This window comes from Equus caballus, chromosome 1, assembly GCF_041296265.1.
Source record: "Equus caballus isolate H_3958 breed thoroughbred chromosome 1, TB-T2T, whole genome shotgun sequence".
NCBI lineage: Eukaryota > Metazoa > Chordata > Mammalia > Perissodactyla > Equidae > Equus > Equus caballus.
In genome coordinates this window covers 121,553,686-121,568,731 of record NC_091684.1, presented here as the reverse complement: position 1 = coordinate 121,568,731, position 15,046 = coordinate 121,553,686, and the positions used below count along the sequence as shown (strand labels likewise).

The 15,046-nt window shown below is 38.2% G+C and overlaps 1 long non-coding RNA gene across 1 annotated transcript in view; it reads right to left on the bottom strand.

The window, feature by feature from the left end:
- Positions 1 to 1,534: 1,534 nt before the first annotated feature.
- Positions 1,535 to 15,046, bottom strand: part of LOC111775558 (uncharacterized) — a 31,586-nt gene continuing 18,074 nt past the window's right edge. Inside the window, exons 4-5 of the long non-coding RNA XR_002811260.2 lie at positions 5,366 to 5,438; positions 1,535 to 1,963 (exon numbers count right to left, since the gene is read on the bottom strand). This is a non-coding gene — a long non-coding RNA (uncharacterized lncRNA). The remainder of the gene's footprint in view (positions 1,964 to 5,365; positions 5,439 to 15,046) is intronic.

Genomic DNA, 15,046 nt, shown 5'->3' with positions numbered 1-15,046 from the left:
CAAAGGTGTCTATGCAGTTGAGAGGTACGGCTATCAGGTGCAAGTGTACAGTCATGGTTCTGATGCAAATGCATGCCATGAGGCCAGATACCTGTCAATGATAAAAAAAGCCAGACACAAATTAAAGGGGTCAGGAAGTTTATAATCAAAATGAACTTGTGCAATAGGGAAAGGTCCATTGTGAGCTCAATTCAACTTGGATTTTCTCAGAGGTGACTGGATGTTTTAAAGGGAGAATGAGGGAGTAGGGAGCGGGTGAGTGGTGGCTCACTAGAGTAAGAGTAATGAAAAATTACAAAAAGTGGGAATGAGGAGTTGGTCCATGCGTCATGTATGGTGAAGTAAATGCTATTTAGTTTATCCTTCATACTTAAAGTACTAATAATCCACCAATATTAGACTTGGTTTACTCTTGCGACATCATCCTGTGAAACAACTGATGAAGAGAATGCAGCAGGAAAGCATTCCACTGTGAGACAATGGAGAAAATCAGGAGGTTCGTGTTGGGAAATCAGAGAGCCTCTAAGATAGCAGATACACAGACGGATACATGCACCAGTGAAGGAAGGCCTGTAAAAGGCCTGCCCACCACCAGATCCCAGCACCTCCGCGCCCACTTCCCACCTGACCTGTCTAGCTCCAGCAGGGTCCCTTCTGTGCATAGCTGTGGATGAGGCTTATCCACAGTTTCTTGTTAAAGCTGCTCTTGGCCTGCCACTTATGGACACCAGATGGCGATGTTAGCTAGCCTTGTGAGTTTTATGATCAATGCATCCATCCCACCTACAAGTGCAAAAATGACTGAGAGGAAGGAAGTCTGCACTCCGATGAGGTTGCAGGGCATGAGGGCTGGAGCTAGGGAGGCAAAGAGGAGCACTCAAGGTCCCTGCCCTTCCACATACCTGGGAGCCCTCTCTGCCCGATCTACCCTTGCTCCTCCCCAGGCCCAGAAACCCTCCTGGTAATTCCAGGGACCTCCTTAGTGGGCAGGGACCATCCTCACTTATTCTGACTGTCTTCCTCATAGGCAGACCTCATGTGCGGGGGCCGGGGCGCGGGGCGGGTTGTAACCTTTCAAGGAACCAGACATTCAAAATTCCATACCATCACAGGCATTCTTCTGTGGGCTGCCCCTCCATCACTTCCTGACATTCCCTCTCTCACCTGCCCAGTCCCTCCAAACTATGCCCTTCATATTCCTGACGTCCTCACAAATTACTGTTCTCAGTGTGCCTTCAAATGCATTGGCCTCTTCACATGCCTAGCACATATTTTTTTCCTCGTCTCTCCCCTCCTCAGTTTACCTCACTCACTGCTCCTCATACTTTAGCACAATCTCAGGTATGCTCCTCCAAGAGAACTTCCTTATGCCTCCCATTCCAGGTCAGATTCCTGTCCTCTGACTTCACAAGCACAGCTTTCCACCCAGAGTTTATATTTCTGTTAAGTTTTCTGAATACCCATTAGACTGAAATCTCAGAGAATTCATCTATGTTAATCCCCTGTGAGCCCCCCACATGTAGTAGACACAGAGTGAGAGAAGATTGCTCTTTTATTGAAGTTCAGAAAAAATAAGGCTATTTCAATCTCTTGCATCCCTTGCCTCTAGTCTTATTACCTTCTCTATAACTCCCTACTATCTGCAAATATGAATGGGATTTGAATGTGAAGATGCTCCATCAAGTAGTCATCACTATAGGATGAAAGTCCTTCCTCCTGGCTTAGACTGCTCCTTCACAAGCCACCATCCTATTAATAATTCACCATGATATGCATTTCTTCTTCTCACCTCCTTTGCACCCATTCTTTTCTTCTCAATAGAGAGTCTCAGTTTGCTGGATCCAAGCTAACTATAACTCCACCAAGAATCAGTTCAGTAATTAGTGCTAATTTTATAACCATTTCAAACTTCACTTTTGAGTTTCATCAATCTTAATACACACATTTTCTTAGATTTTCCACCCTAGAGAGAGAAAAAGGAAAACTTCTTATAATTAATGGCATCTCAGAAAGCACATTGTTATTACATATACACACATAAATTTGGTCTGAAAATCTTCTGCTGGCATTTTCTGGTGAGATCACCAGCATAAAGTTTTACAGAACTGGTGTTAGCATGCTGGAGGGAAGTTTCACGAACAAAGAAGGAATAATTACACTTACAGTAACCTTAAGGGTAATGGTTGCTAAAAATTCTAAGTACTGGAAAAGTGAAATTGAAATCCCATAAAAATTGGTTAACATATAAATATCCATTTTGACTGGGACGGTGAAGTGGAAACACATCATCATGCCTAGCGATAAGAAATAAATTATATAAGAGTAGAGAAATTACTACAATGCTATACATTTTCCTGACTTTTATGAAGGAGTAAAATAATTATTCTACTAATTCTTTAAATACCAATAGCCTAGTCTTGTGCCACAAACTTGGTGATCAAGATGATAACAAAGCTTGAATTGACAGATTGAGTCAGAGTTACCACATCAGTTCTGTCCACATTAAAAAAAAAAGATCCATAATCTAATCATTCAAAAAATATGTATTTGATGTCAAAAATCTTCCAGACTGTGTGTTAGGAAGTGATGATAAAGCTGTGATCAAAAAAGAAGAATTTCCTTTATTTTAATAAATATTTAGCATCTACTAGTTTTTTAGGTAATTGTGAATAGTTGTGTAAATCCTCTTCTGTTTGTGTTTATGGTCTCCCAGGGATGGTGTCGATTCAGAGATAATTCAGACGGAGAATGATAAATATGTACAATGTGGACTCTATAAATGATGAACGTGTAGACGTAGAGAGTAGAATTGTGGTTACCAGGGGCTGGGGGCTGTGGAATGCAGGAAGATGTTGGTGAAAGGGTACAAACGTGCAGTAAGAAGATGAATAAGTTCTGAGGATACAGTGCAAAGCATAGTGATTACAGTTAACAAAACTATATTATATACTTAAAACTTGCTAAGAAACTAGATTTTAAATGTTCTCAACACCAAAAGGAAATTATAATTATGTGATGTGATGAAGGTGTTAGCTAACACTATGGTAGTAATTATATTGCAATATGCAAGTCTATCAAATCAACACATTGAACACCTTAAACTTACACGATGTTACATTTCAACCACATCTCAATAAAATTAAGCTTCATTTTGAACACCCTCCTCCCCCCAAAAAACAATTTGTACATAAGCTGGCAGGAGATGCTATTGTGCCTCTTAATGCCACAGTGAGACCTGGCACCAAGCTGCAGGCATTCTCCACTCTTCCTGGCACCAACAAGGACTCTAAGAAGTCCTGCTGGAGTTTTCATAACTGCTCGTGTTTTTCCTCTTCCATTTTAACTAAGGGTGCACACAAAGTTCTGTGAGTCATTTTCACCTACTTAATATATTCCGTCTCCCAAAAGAATGCAGCATGAACGTTTAATAGGTACATATTTTCTTGATTCGAGGTCATGGGTGGAAAAATGTTTTTGCTACCAACATCTTGAATCTTTGCCCATGAAAAGCCCAGATCACATATTGTTTTCTTAGAAAATTCTGGCCTCCAAGTAACACCACATGGGGTATTCTCTCAATTTAGACTCTAGCAAATGGCATTTTTTCCTATGGTTTAATGCCATCCCAGACAGGACCTATTATAATATGTGGAGTGACACTCAGGACCAGGGCCAAAGTTAAAGTCAAAATAAGACCTCAGTGTGTGCCCACAGAATGCATTGCTGTAGCATGGGAAGATCACACAGGGAACAAAAGAGAAGGTTAAGATGGAGGAAGAACTTTTATAGGGCTGGTAACCATGCCAAGTGATGTGGGATGACAGTTATATCTAATGCTTAAAAGTGAGTTGAAGGTCTCTGATTGCATCACTTCATATCTCAGTCCCACCACTCAGGGCAGGATCCCAAGAAAGATAAGTGGCCCTATTTAGTCTCAGTTCGTTCATCTCTAATATGTGAAAAATTAATGTACCATTGGGAGTTTTCAAGGATGAAAATGATAAATGCATGTGAGAAATAACCAAAATTGTTGCTAATATTCATTGAGCTCATTTTAGGCAATCCTGTTTAAAGCTGTTCCCATAAAGTGTATCAGGGCACAGCTAGGAGTGCCATGGCTTTGAGTTAACATCAGGTGGGACTTTTCTGAAGAAATCAGTACACCCCTATATGAAAGCCACAATTCACTTGGCAGGAATGAATGTGGAGCAAGGACAATTCTTACCCTCATAAGTGCCCCACATGACTGCAACCTGTGTGGGCACTTGATAGGAATCTCAATTCCCTTCCTCAAAGCATACTTCAGAACTGTAGTCGATAAAGAGGCGAAAAGCTACCCCCTGAGGATTCAGAAATGGAAATCGGATGGATGCTGGTCCGTGAGGACATGCTTACGCTTCCCAAGAGTACTGGACTGCTCGGCCTAGATTTTGCCATGCATATGAGAAATAAACTCATTGCTCCTGTATGTAACTATAATAATGTATTGTTTTATACTATGCTACTTAAAACATGGCCATGCAACACTTGGTAAATGCTCTAAAAGCAATAATCCACATGAAGAAAGCACAAAGTACTTTCACAATGTTGTCTCCTGTCCTCAGCCTCTGCTTTTTCTTCTGGTTATTTGTCCCCACTGTGGTTTAGGTGGAGAGCTAATCAAATGTTGCAGAGAGATGTGAGAGATTCAGTTAAAAAACAAAACAAAAACAAAAACAGAGAGTAGTGAAGTATCTAATAAATACAAAATGGTTAACTTATTCAAAAATTATAAGTGAGGTGATATATACTTTATAAATATGAAAACATTTCTGAATCTATCTATAAAAATGAGTCAAATATAATCATGCCACCTTATGACATGAGAAGATTTAAAAAGCAAATTGGCAGTATCTAGCGATATTTTAAAGGAACACATTCTGACTCTGTGACTCTTCCATACAAAAATGTGTACATGGATTTAGTTATACGTCTAGAGACATTTATTCCTACATTGTTTCTTACAGCAAAAAAACAAAAACAAACACTAAATATTGAAATATCAAGGAAAATAGCAAACTAGAAAACCATGGTGGCCCACTGATAGAATGAAATATTATGGTAACTTTTAAAAGGGCAAAATTTAAAGTAATCCAAAAGCTAGCCACAAGAAACAATTAGGGGCCACAAACCGCATGGGATATGTATTAGAGCACAGTGGTGAGGAATGTGGTCTCTGCAGAGAAAGCATGGGCTTAGTGTCATGAATTTAGTACTTCTTGCTTCTGTGATTTTGCACCCAGTTCCTCCTTTTCTCTCTGTATACTTTATCATACTGCATAATTTATATATTGATCATGAGAATTAAATGATGACGGATACTTACAATCAGTACCTGAGCTGTACAGCATTCTTCATAAACACTAGCAGTCATTAATATTAGTACAATTTTATAGTTCCTGTCAACAGATGAATAGATAAGGAAGATATGGCATACATATCTATACAATGGACTATTATTCACCCATGAGAAAGAAGGAAATCCTGACATTTTCAACAACTTGGAGAAAAGTTGAGGACACTATGCTAAGTTAAATAAGACAGCAAAGATAAATACTGTATTATAGCATTTGTATATGGAATCTTAAAAAAGCTGAACTCGTAGAAGAGAAAGCAGAGTGGTACTTACTAGGGGCCTGGGGGTTGAGGGAAAAGGGGAGATGTTGGTCAAAGGACCTAAAGTTCTAGTTATAAGATGGATAAGTTCTGAGGATCTAATATACTGCATGGTGATTATAAATGTTAATACTGTATTATATACTTGAAAGTTGCTAAGTGAGTAGATCTTAAATGTTCTCACTACAAAAAAGAAATGGTAATTAATCATGGTCACACGATTGAGGTATTAGCTAACTCTATGGTTATAATCGTTTTGAAATACTAATCTGTATCAAATCAATGCATTGTACACCTTAAATTTACATAATGTTATATATATATATATATGCTAAAACATTACAAGTAGACAAGCATACAGACTTTAGATAATTTTTCTTCCAGTTTATTCAAATTTTATGTAGTATGTTTACCTTTAAAACAGTTTTTACTGAAAATCTTAATCTAGCAGGGTTGAATTGAAAAAGAGGCTTTTGTGGCAAAAGCAAAAGTTAGAAATGATGGTCCCGGAAAAAACAAAGAAACAAACTTCTGCATGTAGCAATCATTCATTCCACAGAAGAACATAAAAGTTCAAATTCAACTACCAGGACTCCAACAAGTGGAGAGACAATATTCAAAGGATATGCAAATGCAGCTAGGACATGAATTTGTAGAGACCTTCATGATCTAACTCTGAAGCTTCCTAGGGAGACTTAAGTCGATGACAAGATGCCATCAACTGAAAACCCATGGTCATTTCTAGGTGGAAGGAAGTCTTGGCTTTGCTCCTAATTCTCCTCTGCCTGCACAGAATCTGTCCTTTAAGCCCAGGCTTTGTTTCAGCACCTTTTCAGACCCAAGGCTTGACAATTATGTACACAAGCATTCCTAAGATTGATACCCCCAATAAAGTTGATGAATAGTTAATAAACTCAGAATTCATGGATATGGCATACAGAGATTTCTAAATCTAGATATGCTTATGTAATAGTTAATATGCGACTCAAATATTTTTATGCTCAGGCTCATGCCCCAACACTATGACTTTTCTGTGTTTTGCTTCAATCTACTAGACATGTGTGTTAATCAGCTCAGGTTAGTATCACAAAATACACAGACTGGGTGACTTAAGCAACGTAAATTTTTCTCATGTTTTTGGAGGCTGGTAAGTCCAAGATCAAGGTGCCAGAAGATTCCGTTCTTGGTGAGGAACCTCATACTGGCTTTTAGGTAGCTTCTTTCTTACTGTGTACTCACATGGCCTGTCCTATTTGGGTGTACTTGGAGATCATATTTACATATATATTTATATATATATAACTCTTGTTATGAAGCCACTAATCCCTTCATTAGAGTCTCAATCTCAAGGCCTAATCTAAACCTGATTACCTCCCAAAGGTCCCACCTCCAGTTACCATTACATTGGGGGTTAGTGCTTCAATGTGTGATTTTGTCTGGGGCAAACATTCAGTCCATAACAACATACTTTACTGTTACTTTTTAAACTACATCCTTTCTATGGCAATGGGAATCACTTCCCTATCCGTCAGAATGCCCACTTGACTGCTGTATCTGAGGCAGCAGTATATTCATCTGCTCAGAACACCTGTGTCTGCTTCAAACAGAGCAGAGCAGATACCATGCAGATTGCTCAATATTTCAGTTTGAAAAAGTGAATGAAATGCTGCACTAACCTCCCTTTCTTTATTCAAATTAGCCACACAAGTACACAAAATATGATTTGATCTTTTTGTAGATTAAAATTCTTTAGTAGCATCCTGCTGTGTAGAGATAAAATTGTTAAGAATCCTGCCTACTGATTTTCCCGTCTCTTTGCTCATTCTACTCACACATCCATGAATATGGCATATGATTTCTTTGCAATTCACCAACAAATGTGATATCTTCTTACCTTAGTTACATGCACCTCTGAGTGGATGGTCAAGGAATTTTAAGGAAATTCCAATTCTCTTGCCTATATGAACGTCCAGAATTAAGTGTTTAGGGATAACTAGTTTCATGGTGAACAACATAAAAGTATATTGTCATCTCTGTGTGTAGCTTTTTTTCATTCTTAGCCTGCTAATCACTCTAGATAGAAAAGTATCAGGTCAGGGAAAAAATCAATAACTAATATTTATGGAGCCTGTAGTTTGCTTCAGTTGCAGTAAATTCTTTAGAGCTTTTCTGGGCCTTCTGGTTATTGGATTTAACATGAAGAAGAAATTGAACACTCTGTCTTTCCCACTGCCTTTACCTGCTGATCATCTGCATTGTTGATGAAATATTTAAGGGCTCAGAGATTTGTAAAAGTCAGAGGTTTGTGGTATTTCATTCTATTTTTTTTTTAATGTGAGGCTAAGTCTGACTTGAATTGACAACAAATTTGTGCAATGTCTAGAATTCAGGAGACGGATACATACCAGGTGAATCCTAGCAAGTTCACCTCTTCCCTGTGATCAAGGACTCTGGGATGTGGGTGTGGAGAAGACCCTGTGTGTAAGCCCTGATCTTTATATCATATTTTGTAATGCAGTACATCAGGAAAAAATTCTCAAACAAATAACAAACAGGCCCAATGTCCTTCTCTCCCCCATAGCTCTCAGGGTCTCAGATATATGGAGCTGTGTTCTGAAATATACCTGCTTCTGATTCATTCCATTAGGAAGAGAGAATGAGAGAGGAGGAGAGCTTTGTGAACTCCAACAAATATCCACAATAGATGCATCATAAAAATGGGTCTGAGAAAAATTATTGATTGCCATGATAAAGAGGGTAGTCTTTGCATTTAGAAAGATGCATTTTCAGTATTCTGACTCTCTTTTAAGTCCTTTATGCAGCTGTGCCAGTTATTCTAAGAACTATATCCTTAATGACCTCACCTGCCTAACAGGTAAAATGATAGTATGAGATGAAAATTTTTTTGGTTGTCAAAGAAAAGCTTTAATACTAGAGTTCTGACACATTCTAAGCCATCAGAGGTCTATCTATAATCATAGTCCCTACCATTATTATGGTCATATGTGTATTCACATAAACACATACACACAGGCATACAGACACACACATGCACACTCATATGTACACCCTCAAAGAATCCACATAAGTACTTTATAAGCAGAATATATCTTCAGAAAATAAATACACCAAGATTTTGATAGTGGTCACCATTGAAAGGTGAAATCAGAAGGGATCTGGGATATAAGCAGATTTTTACTGTCTATACTTGAGACTTCTACATTCAAAAACTGAAATGAAAATTGATGAAGTAAAGATGTATTCATATATCTATGCATAATTACAATTTTAAGTATTATAGAAGCAAATTAAAAAAAAAACATTTCTAAATATGATTCCTGTTATTGTTTTCTACATGCTTTCTAGAACTTTACAAAAATTCAAGGACGTTCAAATAACTTTCCAAAAAAACAAAAGAAAATATGTTATATTTTCTGTGTTTTGGAGAACCGATTAGAGGGAAAAGAAATTTTTGGTAGACCATAATATAATAATCACAATAATAGGCAAATTTATAGGGTATCAATGAAGAGGCTTCAGGAATATCTTACTGAGGAGATTATTAGCCTGACCAATGACAATAGTGCTGGGATTCCAGAGTAGGGACCACTCCAATAGCACACAGAGGAGTAGAACACATAATTGTCACTATCAATTTGGAGGAGGAGAAGAAATAAAGGGCAAAGAGTATATATAAGAGAGTATAATTAGAAGACGTTACTCTTTGCCAAGTGACTGAAGAGTGTGAACACTGCCCATTCTGGCACAGATATATGCTGAGAGGTTTTTGTTTTGTTTTCTTTTGTTTTTTTTCCTGGAAAAGATTTTCCCTGAGATAACATCTGTTGCCAATCTTCATCTCTTTTTTTTCCTCCCAAAAGCACAGTACATAGCTGTATATTCTGATAGTAAGTCCTTCTAGTTCTTCTGTGTGAGCCACCGCCACAGCATGACTACTGACAGACAAGTGGTGTGGTTCCGCACTTGGGAACTCAACAGGGGGCGAGTGAAGAGGAGCAAGGTGAACTTTAACCACTGGGCCACCAGGGCTGGCTCCAGAGAGTTTTGAATTTTAAATTCAGCTCCATGAAAACTGACTTTGAATTGGAAAGGGTCTGTTTTACACTTGGTATAAATACCTCTAGTATATTTATTTCAAAATTTTGCTGGATTAAGCCACATTTTAAAATTAAGATAAAGAAATCCATATTATGTAAAATTCATGAAAATCTCAAATACATCATGAGACTCAGAGTAAAGTTCCCTGCACATCTTCATATCTACTAGGTGTATTACAGTGGAAAATTCTAGAAATACTAAAACAGGAAACATTTACCAAAATCTGTTTCATATTAAAAGTGACATTATCATTCAAATATCACAAAAGACATACTCAGCATCATTATAATTGATAAATATTTGAAAATTTACTACGAATACCAATGGAGTAAAACAGAATTGAAGGGTATAAATACTAAAATGAAGAACTTGGGTTTCACATGACGTTTGATGAATATAAACAAGAATTTGTGAAAATAAATATTTTTGGCCAAAATTTTAAAAAGTGGAAAAAGCTTCCTTTTCCCAGGGTGATGGAATAAGCATACTGCACTCTGCCTCTCTGACTGAATGTAGCTATAAAAGTTGGATAAAATGTATGTAACAGTTAAAGACCCTGAAAGTAAACAGTAATGGGGGAGGAAAAGAAGAACACTGGATTGTGAAGTAATACTGAATTGGTGGTAGAGTACTACTGAATTGCTTTTAGAGTTGTCCCTACTCCAGAATCCCTGCACTATTGTCATTATTTTTCCCTCTCGTGTATCTCCTGGCCTGAATTTAACACCTTAAGAAATCCAAAATTGAGCACTATGTTGCAAACAGAGAGCTCCAGGAGTAGCCCTCCGGTTCTAGTCTAGGGATTGAAAATAAACTCCTAATGCTCAGAGAGTGCAGAATTTCCTTTCCCTTCCCCCTTTTCTTTTCTCCACTCTTTCCTTCTCAAACCCTGAGGTCACCCTGTTGTCATGGTGAATGGCAGCTAAGAGAGCTCACAGGAACAAAACCTGAGTAGGGGAACTTTCCTCTCCATTCAAAAGAGTTGCAGTTTCACAGCAGTGGGGCTAACTTTCATTATTTTTACTTTTTCTCTCTCTGTCCTCTGACCACTTCACCTCAGACCTGGTCAAAATCATGGCCAGAGGACTGAAAAGGAGACCCAATGGGAAGCAGAAAGTGCTGGGAGGTTTTTAGAAAGGGACTTGAGGACATTCCTTGAAGTACTTTATAAATTCACAGGCTCACCTCTCCCACTCTAACTGCCCTAGTGTGGATCTCATCATAATTAGCATACCAAAGATTGAAGTGCTCAGGCTCCTGATTCAACTCTGGGTGGTATAAAGGACAGATAGTAAATATTTTTGGCTTCACGGGCTGTATTGTCTCTCAAAACTACTGAACTTTTCCACTGCAACAGGAAGGCAGCTATAGATAATTAAATGGATACATATGGCTGTTCTGGTGAAGTTTTATTCACGATAACAAGTTTGGGACAGGATTTAGCCCTCAGGCCGTAGGTCAACAAGAACATTTGAGGTGTTTATCCCAGCACAAGGTTGAATTACATAGTCTCTGCAAATGGAATGGTTTCCTCTTCTCACCTCATCGCTAATTGCTGCTTTGGAATTGTAAATACATTTTGCCTGTGTTTTCTCATCTATACAATCATTAAATCCATAGAAGAATCTCCACATATATTTTCTGAGTTTAAATTTCAGAATAATACCTGGCACAAAATAACTTCTGAATAAGTACTAGCTTAAATTAATATTATCCTTATATAATGTACATATTTAAGCACATACAAAGAAACAAATGTAATGATATACACTAATGCATTTTATAAGCATATGTACAAAAGGGACATCAAAGTCTTAATGTGGTAGTGCACTGCAATAATCAATTTCTGGAACCAGGGATATAAGGTGGAATTTTCTTAATTGTAAAAAATTACAATTTTTTTTCCTTTTCCATTTTCTTACTTTTTTGTTACTGACAAATATTCTTTGCTTGAGCGAACTTTACTCAGGCTCCTGAAACTTCTCCTAGTCCCATCTGTGCACTTCCTTGTAAAATATAGTTTTAGCAAGAATCCCGCTAAAGCACTTTAACCAGAACCCCCTACTCTGGATATGTGATTATCCTCAATATCTAATCAGGTTGCCCATCCTCCACCATCCCCTAGTTTGTGTCTAGTCACCTGGCCTCTCTTCAGCAAGAATTCTACCAGGTGGATTTAGCCAGAATCCCTCTTACCCTTGATATTTCCTCTCAGTAATTGTCCATCCACTGATCCTCACCCTGCTCCCTGGTTCTAAATTTCAACTTTCCTGTTCTGTATTTGGAGTTGAGGCCAATCTCTCTCCCTCACTGTAAAACCCCATTGCAGTGGTTCCAGTACCTAGCACGATGGTCTTCATTGAAATCTGCCTTACCATCTCTAACAAGTGTCACTGTATATTTTTTCTTTCACATTACCATCAGCACATATTCCACTTCCAAAAAAACAATAAGATAGTCAACATAGCAAAAAGTATACTAGATTATAGAATAATAATAGAAATAATAAAACATAGCAGATCTCTAATATCAAAAACCTTCCATGTTAAAGCACAAAATTGAGGCAAAATCAAAGTAATTCACAACAAATATAAAATGTACATGACTTTTGAGGTTGTATAAATCAGCGTTGTTTACCATGAGTAGGGTGCTAAGGTGCAGGGTCAGAAACTACTTCCTCGGTCAAATCATTCATTTGTAAATAAAGCTTTGCTGGGACACAGCCACACCCATTCATTTATACGTGGGCTATGTCTGCTTATCATGCTACAACTACAAAGGTGAATAATTGTCACAGACACTATATAATCCTCCAAGCTTAAAATATTTAATATCTGGCCCTTTACAAAAAAATTATGACTTCTGAATTACAGAATCCAGGTACTGTTTTCTAAGGAAAAAAAAAAAAAAACGTCAGAACTGGGAGAATAACATGGGTGAACCAGAGGCAGTATCAATTGGAAAAACAATCTGGGGCTTGAATGATCAGTTCTAAGGTGAGAGCTAGGGGAACAGAGTAAGATAAGATATACAGAAAAGTAAGGTTCAGTGACTGTTTTAAGTTGTGCGTTTTTTTCAAATACGTACAATTTAAAAAATAATAGCAATAACAAAGTATCTTATGGGGCTGGTCCCGGGATGTAGTGGTCAAGTTGGCACACTCCGCTTTGGCGTGCAGGGTTGGCAGGTTTGGATCCCAGGTGTGGACATAGCACCACAGGTCAAGTCACAATATGGTAGCATCCCACATAAAGTAGAGGCAGACTGGCACACATGTTAGCTCAGGGACAATCTTCCTCATACACACACAAAAAAGTATCTTATTATGTGAATATTGTGACTTTGGGGGAAAGTTTGACTTTGAAGCCCCTAAACTCATCTCATATCAAATATATTTTGTCAGAAAAGTAAGAAAAACATTAATCAATAGAGAATCTGGAGGACAATATAGAAATGATTAAGTAGAACCCATTTAAAAAACAAGGCACTCAAGTTCAGTATTATGGAAAAATACTTAAACTTATCAGATGAATGCAATAAATGAAATGAAAAGGACTACTATTTCAAAAGAAAGAGTATAAAATGATGGTTTTAGGCAATGTTTATATAACTATACAAAGGAGAAGAGAAGGTTGTGGAAACATCCCAATACATATTTTTCCCAGGGGAAAAAAAAAAGGTTTATACAAAGTTAAAGAGCAAGAACCAGAACAATGACAGGAAGCCTAGAGAGGAAAATTTTTATGGAGGATATACTCATATAATTTGTTAGTCTTTGCAGCGCAAACGACCGATGGGAACTTCTAGCGGGTGCCTTAAAGAAGAACGGACCAGGAAAAGAGAGCGGAAACGGAAACGTGGAGGTGAACAGTGCTGCACCTGGCCCCGCCCCGCCCACGCAGCGCAGATGCGTACTAATCAGCCCCTGTGGCCCGAGCGGCCGGCAAGCCACGTGACCTTCCCACAGCACACTGCGAGCAGCCGGCAGCGCCGTATAATGGCGCATTTCCTGCAGGCTGGGGTGGTCGTTAGGACGTGCTGACGGCGGGTGTTTGCACACGGGTCGGAAGGGCGGGATATCGGGGGCGCGATCCCGCTGACGAGCCGCCAGCAAACATGCCCGGCCTCTCTATAGACTGGAAAACATTTTAAATAATAACCTATCAAGGCTTTAGGCTAGGAGAATACACTCATCTTATGCACTACAGTGTGACTGCAGAGGAAAATAATGTGTTTATAAACACATACACAGTTTCGCAAGGATGAATGTGACAGTGTAAAGTCAACTGTACTAGTTTTATAATCAACTATAAACTATAATTACGAACCACATATTTTCACCCGTAGCAGTTATGCATTGTGTTTCACTTTGGAAATATTTTTAAAATCCTGCTCAAATGAACACAGGTATTTCTGGTTCCTGGATCCCATCTTTTTTTTTTTTTTGAGCCTTTTATTTAGCTTGCCATTGGCCTCTCATTTTTGTTGATGCTAGATGGCGCTGTGAGCCCAGGAGTCCCTGGTTCCCAAAAATAGTGGAGCATGTACTTCTGATATATGAGAAGGTTGAGTTTAAGAGATGAAAGTAACTTGTGTTTGGAGCTGAATTGTTTCCTTCCAGGAGGAGTGTTCATCATATGACTCATCTTTCACATTGAGGTCAAGCCCGATCAAGAGAAGGTTGGACCCTGAAAATACTAAATTTACTAAATATCAAAACACTAAATTAAATACTGGACGTTAGGTTGTCTCTCATTTTCCCCACGCCATACTTTTCCTTTGCCTTTGTAGAGCCTAAACTCATTTTTTCTTCAAATTTAGAGGGCTCCCAAATTCTCAGTTTACATTTACATGAGTTGTGTTCCTAATAAGCAGACCCCACAGTAGACTGATGAAACTCAAAAAACTATAAAATCAGAACCCATTAACATGGAATAAAATCCCTCAAAACTCTAGCCCATGGATATATTCTCAGCTTTCTTCAAGGGCGCTAAAATTGCTACTTTCCATGTGATATCTCAAATCTTTTGACTTCTATACATGCCCTGGTCCCTACCTGAATATAATTCCATCCTTTGTCTTTCCTAGCTCTAATTTACATGGATTCTGCCTATTTATTCTTCATGTATTTAATCATAAGTTGTTTCTTACAGGAAACCTTCAATAACCATTTAAATTCAGATTGTTTGCCAGTGCATCTTGTGGATTGCAACAGAATACTGTACATTCCCTACTACAGCGCATCTAATCTGATTTCCATTGCCTATTCAAA